We start from the raw sequence: 15,493 nt of genomic DNA on the forward strand, positions 1-15,493 counted from the left end.
CTAACTGTTTCTTAAATGTTAGGATAATAGATCAATCATGAAGATTGTTGTCAGATTATCGTGAGGGGTCTTTAGCCAAAATGTCACCTATTCCCTTTTCTCTGTTGGACCCGCTGAGTTACTCCAGCATTTGTGTCGTTCAATCGTGAAGAGTTTGTGGGAGGGTTTCTTTCCCATCGATCCCGATCCGAAACATCCATCGTCGACAAAGATGCTGCCCGGCCCGCTGAGTTACTCCACGCTTTGTGCCTTTTCTCCCATCCGACCTGTTCATTTTTGCTGAAATAGTTAAGATGCGGCCTCTGCTGATCGGGACTGAGAGCATAGAGGGGGAGATGTCCAGGATAAAGAGGTGAGGCAGGAGCTGGCAGATGAAGCCTGTTGGGGGGAAGTGGCACAAATAGACAGAGGGTGGTGGTTGATTGCTGGAGACCAAAAATGTTAGCAGATGGAGTCAGGCGGGTGTTATGAAAGGGATAGTAGAGACACAGGCTGGAAGATGGGTCAATGGCCCTGTGAAGATAGTAGATAGTCCTTGTACTGCTCAGGATCGTTTGACTTGAACGCTGCAGACTTGGACTACCTGGGAATGGATCCCATTGGTCATCCGTTGTTTCCAGAGTGGGGTCTTCTTTGTTACACAATCCTCTACACACTTGCTGATGAAGTCTATGACAGCAGTGGCATATTCATCTACTTTAGCCACAAAGTCCTTGAATATGGACCACCCCAGCGACTCAAAGCAGTTACGAAGGATCTCATCCATTTCCTCAATCCAGCATTGCATGACTTCAGTTTTTACTTGTAAGCCGACAACCAAGTGCTCAGATTTCCTAAAGTGCGGTCTGGGAATGGAGCATTTTTGCTGATTGTGTAGCAGTGGTCAAGAGTGTTTGGAACTGGTTGGACAGGAGACATGGTGATGGTATTTTTACAGCATTCCCTTGTCAGCCTTTTTGAAGCCCCAGCTATTACGAATAAGGCCTCTGAATACATTATTTCAAGGCTATTGAATACAGTGTGTAGTTCCTCAAGTGCAAACTTAACATTATCCTGGGTTGGGATGTAGACTGCTGTCAGGATTGCTGAAGTGAAGTATTCCAGTTCTGGGGAGCAGGAGCTCACCAGGATCGCACATCTGAGCACCACACAGAGTAAATTGAAAAGCAGAACCCTTCACCCTTTACTTTGCCTGAGGGCATGCAGTTCTTGTCATCCCAAAACAGGAAGGATGTGGAGGCTTTGGAAATGGTGCAGAGGATGTTTATCAGAATGTTACCTGGATCAGGGAGTGTTAGCTAGAAAGAGAGGTTGGACAGGTTTCTTTGGAGTGCTGGAGGTTGAAGGGAAACCTGACAGAAGTATAAGGTGTGGGGCAAATGTTTTATACAGGATGGTGGTTGCCCGGAATGGCTGCCAGGCATGATGGTGGAGTCAGATACAATAGTGGCTTTTAGGAGGCTTTTAGATCAGGACATCCTAATGCAGAGAATGGAGGGACATCGATCTTGTGTGGGCAGATACGAGTTGGTCTTGACATCGTGTTCAGCACAGACATAGTAGGCAAAGGGCCTGTTTTTGTGCTGTACTGTTCGATGTACTATGTCCCATCTTCTATACTCAATGTTCTATGTTCTAATCATTTGATTAGTTTACATGAAAAATACCAGCGAGCCTAACATCTGTGGTGGGCATGTTACTGGAGAGGATTTTGAGGGAGAGGATAAATATGCTTTAGATGAAAAGGGGCTGATTAGAGATAGTCAGCATGGTTTTGTATGAGGGAGATTGTGTCTTACAATTTGATTGAGTTTTTGAAGAATTAAAAAGAATAACAAGGGCAAAGCCATAGGTGTTGGGTGGATGGACTTCATAAGGCATTTGATAAGGTTCCGCATGGTGGGCTGCTCCGGAAGGTTAAACCACATTGGATTCAAGGAGAGCCAGCTGATTCGACAGATAATTTTCTTTGTGGGAGGAAGCAGAGGGTGATAGTGGAAGGTTGTTTTTCAGACTAGAGGCCTGTGATTAGTGATGTGCCTCAAGGATCCGTGCTGAGCTCATTGCTGTTTGTGGTTTTTATCATTGCTTTGGATGTCAATATACAAGGCATGGTTAGTAAGTTTGCAGATGATACTAAAGTTGGTGGTGGAGTAGATAGCAAAGATAGTTATCAAGCATTGCTGCAGTACTGGATTTCCTTACCTTCATAAAAATTCTATCAGAGAGTGCACATAATAAACATTGCAATGCATGGTTGAATTTCTAGGTCAGTGTATTTTGTTTGGCTGACTCTGTTTCTAGTTCATGCATTTGCCAGGTTTTCTACTGTTTGGTAAATGTGCTTCGATGTTACTGTAAACATTCAATCAATTGATGTTCAACCATTTAGCAACATTGACTTACGAGGCTGTTAATTTGATAGAATGCATTTTTTTAATGAACCTTTTATGATATGTTGTAACACAGGTGTGCTCTTTAATTGTTCCCATCACAGATCTGTGTTGTAAAGGAGTTGTAAATAATCTATTGTCCAATTTAATTGCAAGACACGATCTCCCTCGTGCAATTTAATTATTTGTTTTGATGGTTATTATATATTATCCCTGTGTATGTTGTTGCAGGCTTATTATGCTGCTGTAGGTAAGAATGTTATTGTTCTATTAAGCACTCTTGACTCAAAGTGACACAGAATTCTTCATTTTCACTATCATAACCAATTCAAGCCAACTAGTCAGTTCAAATGAATCTTCTCACATTCCCTTGTGATATGTTTGTGTTTCTTAGAGTGACTGAGGCCAAGACATGATTAAAGTGTAACAATGATCAGTGTCATAGATAGGATAGGTAGTGGGAGATATTGACTCAGAGCAAAGATATCCAAAACTAAAGGACATAGGTTTAGTACATGGGGAGAAATGTGTTTCAATATGATTAGGACACATGCTAAAGTAATGGTGTTCAAGGTCAGGTTTCAGAGAAAGCAACAATTCGATGAAGTGCCTGATGATAATATTTTGAACTTGCAATGTCAATATTGTCGGCACTGTCAGTCACCACAAGGGGGAGATAAAACACTTTTTTTTGTTTTATAACTTTTTAGAGTTTGGGGGTATATATTTACATGTTCTTTAATACCATAATGTGTTGAATATGTGATGCTAGCAGGTAACGTTTATGGCACAAAATAGATCTGTTAGCAAGCCAAAATCATGCCAAGAAATTTGTGGAATTGTGGAAATTTGTTTTTGTTTAATCTCTGGAGTTCAATCAAACTAGGCTACAAATTCTACCTGCACCAGTTATTGCCAGTTAACTGTGGTTTCTGTCCTTCCTATGCCTTATCTCATATTGGTGACTTATTTTCTACCCTGTTCATGTTTTTGATCACATGTTGTGAACAAGAATGATATCTGCTCGAGCTGGGGGTGGCACAGTGGCAAAGCTGGTAGAGTTGAGATCCAGGTTCGATCCCGACCTTGGGATCTGTGTGGAGTTTGCATGTTTTCCCTGTCATCGCATGCGTTTCCTCTAGGTGCTCCAGTTTCCTTTCACGTCCCAAAGACGCATGGGTTGACAGGTTAATTGGCCTCTGTTAATTGCCCCAAGTGTGTAGGGAGTGGATGAGAAAGTGGGATAACATAGAACGAGTGTGAATGGGTGATTGATGGTCGGCATGGACTTGGTGGGTCAAAAGTCCTCTTTCCATGCTGTATCTTTAAAACTAAAGTGCATTTGAATGTCAAGGCATAGTAGATTTTTTGGGAGTGTGAAAATACTTGGCGAGCTACTGGTAAAACGTATTAGTGTAGTTAGGTACTTTATGGTCAGAAAGATCCTCTTTCTCTGCCGTATAACTCTGTGGACACGGGTTCTGCCACAAGTTGCTCTGAGTGCGTTAGAATTCCGTTGGTCCTCCATAATGAATTTTCATTGTCTGGGTTCTGAGGGCAACGCATCGGACGGTGGGACCGGTATCTCGCCCAAAGGCTCATCAGCTGAAGTAAAACAATTATTGACCTGGTTACTTTGATTTCATCAGACAAATCTTACATATGATTATCTTTTGAAGCTTTCTTGATAACTGTTTCACAATTAACCTGCCCATAAGCCCATTATCAGAACTAGAAGTGTGCTAATTGTGGCTAATTGCATTCTCCCACCTTCCATCACTATCAGGCTTATCATAGAGTTTAGAACTGGTCAGCGAAATCTGAAAAAATGTTTTTAATTCTCAGTTTACACCAACAGCATAAAAGAAGATAGTGATTTATTTGATAGCAGGACTTGGAGCAGCAGCTGCCCTTAAGTCACTTAATCATGAGATGTTTATAAGTAAATGTTAAATCATTAATCTGATCAAACAATTTAAAAAAACACAGCACTGCCCTTAATTGCTCAGCAGTGAAGTCACCTAATCTTCTGTTAATTACTCGTGTTAATACAATCCATATATTAAATTGCATCAAACGGTGACATTTTAAATGTCATCAGTTCCCTTATTAAAGTATATCTCTTTCAACCCAGCCTCACTTCTTAACTCTGTCTTGCAACCATGAAGGTTCAAGGTGAAATACAGGAGAAAAAAAAGGATTTCTTCTCATATCTCTGGACCTATTTTTGGATGAAGGCAAGCATAAAATTCATGAATTTAGTTTAGAATTTATTTTAGAGATACAGGATGGAAACAGACTCTTCAGTCCACCGCATCCACGCCGACCTCCTGTACATTCATTCTATGTTATACCATTTTCGCATCCTGCACATCAGGCAATTTACAGAAGCCAATTAACCTACAAACCAAACATCTTTGGGATGTGGGAGAAAACTGGAGCTCCCCGAAACCCACGTGGTCACAGGGAGATCGTACAAACTCCGTACAGACAGCAACCAGAATCGAACCCGGGTCACTGACACTGAGGCAGCAGCTCTACCTCTACATCATTGTGCAGCCACGTTAATTGGGGAAAATTATATTTTGAAAAGCAAGACCACAGACCTGGCAAAAAAAAAATACTGGCAGCATGTTCCTTGACATATCTCAACAATATTATCACCACAACATGCAGTACAAGCGACAAGGCTAGGAATGTGGGATGTTCAGGTGTTGCCCATAGAACAATTAAACAAGTGCATGTAGAGTCGCGCTAGCTCAGTGGGTAGGATTGTGAAGTTAGCAGCAGAAGACTGCAGCCTATGACAGTCTAGCGGTCAGGAGTATGGTTCTATTCCTATCATATTGGGAGTACAAGATGGGGGCAGGGGAAGGGCTGCAGAGGTTGGAATATCCATGGATTTCCTTGCAAAGCTTGCAGCGGAATGCTTCCTTTCCCAGTATATTTCCTCCAGTACGTTCCAACTAAAGTTGAACGCTGGGAAGAGTAGCCGCTGTCAAAATCATCCTAATTCAGTGGTTTAATTTGTCATGAAAAAAATACGTGAATAATGAGCAGCTTCTGCATTTGCAAATGACTCTGGAAACTGTGAGTCAGAGTGGGTAAGTAGAACTGAATGAGGATTTTGAAACACAACATTGTCATTCTAAGGGAAAGCAGTTTAGAGATAAATTGCTAATGTTACAAAGGAATTGTTATGTCTAGAGTCCTTTCCCTTGAGCATGCTTCTGAAGATAATCGATAACTCCGAAAGAAAATATTTATCAGCAGTTAAATAGAAAATATATTTTGAGCACATTTCTAAATTGATTAATTACTGCTTTTTCACAACATTATGGTAGAATGGATGAGAAATACAGAAAAAAAAAGACATAAAGTGCTGGAGAAACCCTTCTTCAGACTGATTGGACCCCCCATTCTCAGACTGGGGGCTGTATGAGAAGAGAGGGAGAAAACTGGAAGAGAGGATGGGCAGGACATCGCAAGCAAAGATACTAGAGGAACAAGATGAACCACTCCATTGAAATTGCCTATACTGAAGTGTAGTAGGCAAAGGAGCGTAACGTCTGCCATTTTAGTAGTCAAAACCCGCCGTTTGCTATGCCTCTCGCAGTGTAATCAGTGTTTTGGGGGAACAATATGCGTGATGATACCATTAAAATGCAGAATATATCTGATCTATCAATTCACAGATTTTTGTTATTTTTCTTTTTAAATGTTTCTGCAAGTTTCTGCCTACTAAAATGGTGCCATGACATACTACGGTTTTTAGGATCAAGGGGTCTATCTTGCTCCTCTAGTATCTTTGATAGCAAGTGATAGGTGGGTACAGGTGATGGGGTGGGGCAGATCGCAGAACAAAGTAAGCTATTGGACATTGGACAAATTGGATATTATAAGCCACCCAAGTGGAATATGGGGTGCAGTTCCTTCAGTTTCCGTTTGGACTCACTCTGGCAATGGAAGCCTAGGATAGAAAGGCTATTATGGGAATAGGAAGTGGAATTAGAATGGTTAGCTCACAACCTAACAGTATGAACAATAAATTCCCCAATGTTTGGTAACTAATCCACAAACGACCCCTCTTTTTCCCTTCCACCCCCCCCCCCCCCCCCCTTCCATGTGCCCCACGTGGACTCAAACCCATTTCTCCCCTACCGCCTATATTTCTTTGGCTTTGCAATTTGCATCTATCCTTATCTTTCACACCTTTTGTTTTTTCATTTCTGGTCTTTGTCCACCTACCTGCCTAGCACCCCCCCCCCCCCCCCCCCCCCACCCACCTATCTCTTGCCAGACATTATCCTGCCCCATCTCTCTTTCAGGTTTCTCCTCTTCCCCTCCCACTGCAATCAGTCTGAAGAAAGGTCTCAACCCGAAATGTCACCTGTCCATGTTCTCCAGAGATGCTGTCTGAGCAGCTGAGTTACCCCAGAACTGTGTGTCTTTTTTTTGTTACCCAACATCTGCTGTTACTTGTATCTCCTGAGGTTTACCATGCATGAATTTAAGGTCCACCAAACTTATTTTATGCACTGAAGAATTTGCTAATGTTTCTAGAAAATAACTGGATCAATGGAAAGATGCAATTTGCTTTTCTCTACAGTCACTATTTTACTAATGCTCATCATTTATGTGTGATCTGCTATGAACCATATACACGATATATATATATATATATATATATATATATATATATTCAAGAATGCACAGAATTTGCTAAAGTTGCCATGGAAAATCAAAGTCAACTTTATGGAAATACAGTATGCAGTCAGTCCTCTGCAGCACAAGCTAAATAAACATTACTGTATTTGTTTTGATATATAATAACATCACACATACTGACCTTGTTACATCTATCATGGAGAGGAACTGTAAAGAAACAGACCCTTTGACCCACTTAGAATGTACTTGACCTTTCCTCTAAAACTAAAAGGAAGGCAGGGATGAAGTTAAGTGGTTAGATTTTAATCTAACAACATATATGAAGTCAAATTAGTTTTGACGTTAGGCGCTGAACAGGGATGTTAGTGAAAGAATAGAGTGAAAAGAGCTGAATTACATGTTTTCCATTTGTCTCAATAGGTGCACTTCCTGGAGCTCAATGCTCTTAAGACAGTGGAATTGATTGTAGACTTTATGAGAGCTCCCCCTCCCCTCCCTCACCATCAACAACACCACAGTCACATCTGTGGAGTCATTTAAGTTCTTTGGAACCATAATCTCCAGGGACCTTAAATGGGAGACCACCATCGACTCCACAGTCAAAAAGGCACAACAGAGGATGTACTTCCTGCGGCAGCTGAGAAAACACAATCTGCCACAGGCAATGATGGTCCAGTTTTATACTGCCATCGCAGAGTCTGTCCTCACCTTCTCCATCATGGTCTGGTTTGGCTCAGCCACCAAGCATGACATCCGGATGCTGCAGCGCATCGTTCAATCAGCTGAGAAGGTTGTTGGCTGCAACCTTCCCCCCATCGACGAACTGTACACTGCAAGGGCCAGGAAGCGAGCGGGTAAGATCATCTCTGACCCCTCTCACCCTGGCCACAAACTCTTTGAAGCACTTCCCTCTGGAAGGCGACTCTGGACTGTCAAAACTGCCACAGCCAGACATAAAAACAGCTTTTTTTCCCACGAGCAGTAGCTCTACTCAACCGCCAAAAGTCTGTAGCCCCCTTTTTGCTCTGGTATTTTATTTAATTCTTCACATGTTTAAACTATGTTTTATTCTGAATTGTCTACTGTATCTCGTGTTGTTACTTGTCAGCTGAGCACCAAGGCAAATTCCTTGTATGTATACATTCTTGGCTAATAAAATGTATTCAATTCAATTCTTCCACACTGTCTCTGCATCAGATGGTCCACACAGCTTTCCCTAATGTCTGCACATGTTAACCCTGAGGATTGTTCTTAATGTAGGCAGATCATGCAAAGATGTTATGGTGAGTGACTTCAATTTACCTCATATTGAACTGAGTGCCAGAGGCTCAGAAGGTGCCAAAAGGCTAATGAACTGAAAGGCTTCTTGACCAATATATCTACCTGCAATGTCACTTTCAATGAACTCAGTACATGCATTCCTAGATTATTCTGCTCTGCAACACTCTCCAGTCCTGCATGCACTGTAAAGGTCCTGACCTGGTTAGACTTCCCAAAATGCAAAACCTCACATTTATCTGCATTAAACTCCATTAATCATTCCTCAGCCCATTTTCCCAACTGATCAAGATTCTGCTGTAAACTTTGATAACCATCTTCACTATCTACGATACCAACCACTTTTGTGTCATCAATATACTTATCATGCCTGTACGTTCTCATCTAAATTGTGGATATAAACCACAAATAGCAATGGGCCCAGCACCAATCCTTAAGGCACACCACTAGTCACAGGCCTCCTGTTCAAAAAACCTTCCACCATCACCCTCTGCTTCCTTCCATGACGGCCAACTCTCCCTGAATCCCATGTGATCTAATCTTCCAGATCAGCCTACCCTCTGGAACCGTGACAAATGCCTTACCTAAATCCATATAGACAATGTCTACAGCTCTGCCCTCATCAACCTTTTTGGTTACATCGTCAAAAAAGTCAATCAGATTCGTGAGACATGATCTCACATACAAAACCGTGCTACCCCTAATCAGCCCTTGTCTATCAATGCATTTGTATCTTACAATGCAGTTCCTTCCTACACATAAACTAAACTACTGTGCATTGAGATAATCAGTATTTAAGATTATAACAACATATACCAGACATGAAAAGCTGCTTTTCGTAATAATTTAAAATAGAGAATACTCTCTAATAACTTTCTGACCACAGATGTTAGACTCACTGGCCAATGGTTCCCAGGCTTTCCCCTGCAGCCCTTCTTAAATAGAGGCACACCGTTTCCCTCCAGTCCTCTGGCACCTCACCAGTCTCTCCACACAGAGATTACCTCTTTGATTCCTGAGGGTTGATTCTCAGGTTAGTCTTTTTCCCTTAATGCACATAAAATCACTTTGGTTTATCCTTAATATTATATGCCAGAGCTATCTCCTACCCCCTTTTTGCCCTGCTGATTTCCTTCTTTCATGTGCTCCTCAATTTCCGAAGCTACTGCAGGGATACACTTGATTCCAGCTGCCTATACCAGTCCCATGGCTCCTTCTTATTCTTGACCAGAGCCTCAATTTCACTCGTCATCCAAGCTTCCTTATGCCCATCTGCCTTGCCCTTTACTCTAACAGAAACATGCATGCCCTGAACTCTTGTCAGCACACTTTTAAAACATCCTACTTTCTGTTAGTTCCTTCTCCTGCAAACAATCTGCTGGTATGTCTGGTATAATCTTAAATACTGATTATTTATCTCAATGTACAGTAGTTTAGTTTATGTGTATGAATGAACTGCAGATGCTGGTTTAAATCGAAGATAGACACAAAAAGCTGGAGTAACTCAGTGGGACAGACAGCATCTCTGGAGAGAAGGAATGGGCGATGTTTCAGGTCGAGACCCTTCTTCAAAACATCACCCATTCCTTCTCTCCAGCGATGCTGCCTTACTGAGTTGGTCCCGCTGAGTTACTCCAGCTTTTTGTGTCCATCTGTAGTTTAGTTTAGAGATACAGCGTGGAAACAGGCTCATTGAGTCCGTGCTGTCCAACGGTCACCCATGCATTAGTTCTATCCGACACACTAGGGACAATTTACAGAAGCCAATTAGCCTACAAACCTGTACATCTTTAGAATGTAGGAGGAAACCAGAGCACTTGGAGAAAATCCACGTGGTCACAGAGAGATTGGACAAATTCCGTACAGACAGCGCCCATAGGCGGGATCAAACCTGGGTCTTTGGCGCTGTAAGGCAGCAACTCTACTGGCGCTCCACTGTGCCATCCTAAGTAGATTAGAAATTTCCTCTACATTCACGAATACTTACATAGTTTCATTTTAAAATATCCAGTCACCTAATATGGATAAATAATAGTTTGAATAATTCTGGTGACAAATATTTTAATTCATCATTCCCAGCCAGAATTATTTCTTTCAAAAAACATACTGAAGATGAAATGGGGAAGAGGACTGAAATAAATAGAAACTTTATGTTGAAAAAGGATGAGCAGCTTTTCTGTGACCACTTTGTTGGAGAACCAACCAAATCAACTTTCCACTGTTGCGCCTGAAGCAGGAAATGTGAACATATGATCACAAGATCTGCAAGTTAGTTTGTACCCTTCTATTTGCATATTCCACTATTTAATGATTGCAAGTATACTCTGATGGAAACATCCCAATTTATTTTCTGGTCAAGGGAAATGCAATTGATAACTGAGGCTGAAAGCAATTCAAGATTAGCTGAGATGTGAATTAATTGACAATGCATATTTAACAAAATGTATAGACCTGCAGTCCTCTTAGTTTCATTTTTAGTTTAAAATTTAATTTAAAATGGCTAAGTTGAGGACAAATTTTAAAACTGCAAATGATGAATAAACTTGACAATGTTAGTTGTCCCCCAAACATTCATTGATGCAATCAATTCTTATTTGAATTTATAAAAGTATGTTTTGTAGGTGGTTCGTTTTTATTTTAAAAAGTGGAACCTATTAACATCAATAAATGGTTTTCGATCTGTTGGGCAAAATCCTTTCACAATGCCTCTGTTTATAAACTATCAAACAGAAAGATTACAATGTACAGCAAACAATCTTCTGAAGAGTTTAATGAATCTCTAGAGACTTAGTGCTGATAGAAATGTATCCAGCGAAAGTCCAGACAGGAATAACAGTTTGCAGATATTTTCGGCAGAATTGAAAATCTTCCATAAGAGATGAATTTTTTTTTCTCATATCTAGTGTTGGCAAGGCAACTCCAGTGAGTGTTTATAAAACACAATGACTGTGCCCTCAGTACACAGCCACAAAGTAACTCGACATATGGGCATTGATTAGCATGTAGAATGAAAGGTGATATCTCTAGCAGTCACGGTTGTGGATTGCCTATCTTGTTTTTGTAAACTCTTAGCTGTTTACAATTGCTTTTAACCGTGTCAAAGATTTACATGACATGATTTACCCTTACTTTTTCTTCTCACATTTAATTTTCCATTCCAAGACAGAACAGGTTGGATGGGGTGCCACAGACAGAAGCCAGCCATTCCTCAGCGTCCTTAAGCCAAGTGAAAACTTCCCATGCACTGATTCATACAAAACAATGACATGTTGGGAATGATTCTGTGTCTGGTTGCACTAGGCAGCTGATAGTATAAGGCAATTTGGCATATTGAATTCAATTCTAAAGATAAAGACCTGGAAATAATATGCTGGAAATACTCAGTAGGTCAGGCCACATCTGTGGGAAGAGAAACAGAGTTAATGTTTCAAGTCAGAGACCCTTCATCATATTTTCAGAGTCACTCCAAAGATGTACAGGTTTGTAGTTAATTGGCATGGAAAAATTGTAATTTGTCCCTTGTGTGTAGGATAGTATAGCTGTGCGGGAGTCGCAGGTCAGCACGGACTCGATGGGCCAAAGGGCCTGTTTTCGCGCTGTATCTCTAAGATAAACTAAACTTGAACAAAATAGGACACGGAGAACTGAAGCATTGACTCTGTTTCTCTTCCCACAGATTCTGACTCAGTGTTGCTAGCATTTTCTGTTATAGTTTAAAATTTTCAGTGTAAGCAGTTTTTATTTATTTTCATGTCAATAGACAAGAGACAATAGGTGCAGGAGTAGTCCAATGGAAACATTTATCAGACTTTGTGCAATCAGAATATAAATAAAGGAGAACTTAATTTCTGCAGAGGGTGGAAACCATTTTTATATTAACTGTCATCTATTAAAGGCATATTGTTCTCCTATCTGGTGACCTACATTATTTACAATAAAGCAATCAAATATTTGAGAATTAAAAAACCAAAGCTCCAAGATCCCTCCGCACATCAATGAGATTAAGGATCTTGCCATTAAAGGTCTACTCTCGCCCTACATTCAACCTTCCAAAGTGCAACACCTCGCACTTGCTTGGATTAAACTCCAGCTGCCATTGCTCCATGTATTTCTGCAGTTTATCTAGATCCTATTGTATCTTCTGACAGCCTTACTCATTGTCTGTAACTCCTCCAATTTTGGTGTATCTACTTTCCACCACAACCCTCTGTCTTCTGTGAAAATTCAATTAATATTCACATCAAAAGATGTAAGCAGTTCAATTTTGGGCTGCATATTAACAATAAATGTCTTTAAAGGGTGCCAGTCTTGTATTTCCAGTGACTACTCACAGTATATCTGAATGATTAGATTCACGTGCTTTGAATACAGCAGAATTGATACTTGACTCTCCAGTAACACCTGTAATCAATATTTGGGGAGGTGTTGGTGTGAGTGAACATTGAAGTTAACACACAAATCACTAATTTCAACTGTTAATGCCATTCGTCTGACAGATCGTCTATAAAAGTGACAATCCATCATGTGGGCAATCAATCCCTTGTGACTATTAAGGGTCTTGCCATTAATTGTCTGCTCCCTGCTTACATTCAACCTCCCAAACTACAATACCTCACACTTGCTTGGATTAAACTCCAGCTGCCATGCCCTGTCCATTTCTGCAGCTTATCTATAGCCCACTGAATCTTGTGACAGCCTTCCTCATTGTTTGCAATTCCTCCAATTTTGGAGTCGTCAACTGACTGATCAAAATTCTTCTGAGAGAGACCTCAGGTAAACATACAAACAATGTCTGGTCACCTCTTCTAGTCAGTTTAAGCAAAGCTTTCTCTCATTGGGAATGTGAATGGAGTTTGTTCTTTTTATGAAGCTGGCAGGAACAAAACCTGAGATCAAGCTTAAACTATCTAGACATTAAAAGTTCAAAATATCAACAGTGTACCAAGACGATGTCAACAACACAGCTCTGCATTAACAATGTAAAAATCTTTCAAAGCAACCTCAAAGTAACCTGCTTGGGATTATCTACCATCAGACTGTGTCACGATAGTGAGGTATGATTCCAGTCGAACCCCCACTGCTGGCCACATCTTCCCATCTTCACCCCTTTCTGCTTTCTCCAGAGACCGTTCCCTCCGAAACTCCCTGGTCAACTCGTCCCTTCCCACCCAAACCACCCCTTCCCCAGGTAGTTTCCCCTGCAACTGCAGGAGTTGCAACATATGTCCCTTTACCTCCCTCTTCGACTCCTTCCAAGGACCCCGACAGTTTTTCCAGGTGAGGCAGAGGTTCACTTGCACCTCCTCCAACCTCATCTACTGTATCCGCTGTTCCTGGTGTCAACTCCTGTACATCGGCGAGACCAAGCACAGGCTCGGCGATCGTTTCGCTGAACACCTCCGTACAGTCTGCCTTAACCTACCTGATATCCCAGTTGCTTAGCACTTTAACTCTCCCTCCCATTCCCAATCTGACCTTTCTGTCCTGGGCCTCCTCCATTGTCAGAGTGAGGCCCAGCACAAATTGGAGGAACAGCACCTCATATTTCGCTTGGGTAGCTTACACCCCAGCAGTTTGAACATTGGCTTCTCTAACTTCAAATAGCCCTTGCTTTCCCTCTTTCTTCATCCCCTCCCCTTCCCAGTTCTCCCACCAGTCTTACTGTCTCTGTCCCGCCCACTCCCGTCATCAGTCTGAAGAAGGGTCTTGGCCCGATACGTCACCCATTCCTCTACCTGTCCTGCTGAGTTACTCCAGCATTTTGTGTCTACTGTTCGTCTTTGCCTTTGGGAGAGGTGTCAGTTACAAACACTATGAATAAATTACTAAATTATTCCAATCCTCTCCAATGCTTAGTCCCAGAGGAATAATAAGTAACTAGGAAATATCTCCAGCCTGTTGAAGTGATTGGAAAATAGGATATAGAACTGGTCTGAAGGATCCCGACCTGAAATGCTGCCTACCATGTCCGCCAGAGGTGCTGCCTGACCTGCTGAGTCACACCAGCACTTTTATGTTTTACTCAAGATTCCAGCATCTGTAGATCCTTCTGACTCCACTTAAATTAGTAAACCATTTTCAGAGTCATAGAATGTGTATAATATAGAGACCATTCAGCCCATCAAACTAAACTGGGATGAGTACATTACTGTGATCTGTAATTCCCAATTCCTTGCTCTTCCCCCATAGCCCCAAAAATGTTTTTTCAAAATATATTTGAGGTGAAAACATTCCAGCTTTTGTGATCAGTGGCACATGTCACTCAACATTTCAAAGAAATGACCTGCACCACTGTAATATATTTCTACTATAGAGTTTTAAATATATATTTCAAATAACAAAGGATTGGTAGATTAAAACAATCCAAACAGAAAACTTTTGTAGATGGCACTATCCTTTAAAATGTAGGAAAATAACTGCAGATGCTGGTACAAATCGAAGGTATCACAAAATGCTGGAGTAACTCAGCAGGTCAGGCAGCAACTCTGGAGAGAAGGAATGGATGAGGTTTCGGGTCGAGACCCTTCTTCAGACTGATGGGACCACATCAGTCTGAAGAAGGGTCTCGACCCGAAACGTCACCCATTCCTTCTCTCCAGAGATGCTGCCTGACCCGCTGAGTTACTCCAGCATTTTGTGATACCATCCTTTAAAATGTAAACTCTTTTAAAAGATAAAATAGAATTAATCTCTGCAATATATATAAAAATACAAGTTTTAAATCTAGGTGGCAGGTAACTCCCTCCAGGTAAGATCATGAAAAGAATATTCAAAACTTTAACATTGTCTTGAAAGAAAGTGAAGTTGGAAACCATTTTACTTGATATGAAAAGGAAGAGTCTGTAACTGAACCAGTTGAAGCAGGTAATGGCCTGTGAATTTCATTCTTCCGGTCACGGTGCACATGACAATCAAACTCTTGAATTACACCGCAGTGGTATTTGCCAACAGGCGTGAGAGCTTTGCCAGTTTATTTTTCATGGAGAAAGTGAAACTTGACAAGTGACAACTTCGACAAGTTAATTTAATGTTCACACTCAACTTCCTGCTTAGTTTCTTGAGAAGACTGATTAACACAATGAAATAACGATATAACAACATAGTTACCCGAATCTTTGCTCCGTAAGACCCGAAATTCAGCCCATCATAGTATA

Source organism: Rhinoraja longicauda, chromosome 5 (assembly GCF_053455715.1).
Source record: "Rhinoraja longicauda isolate Sanriku21f chromosome 5, sRhiLon1.1, whole genome shotgun sequence".
NCBI lineage: Eukaryota > Metazoa > Chordata > Chondrichthyes > Rajiformes > Arhynchobatidae > Rhinoraja > Rhinoraja longicauda.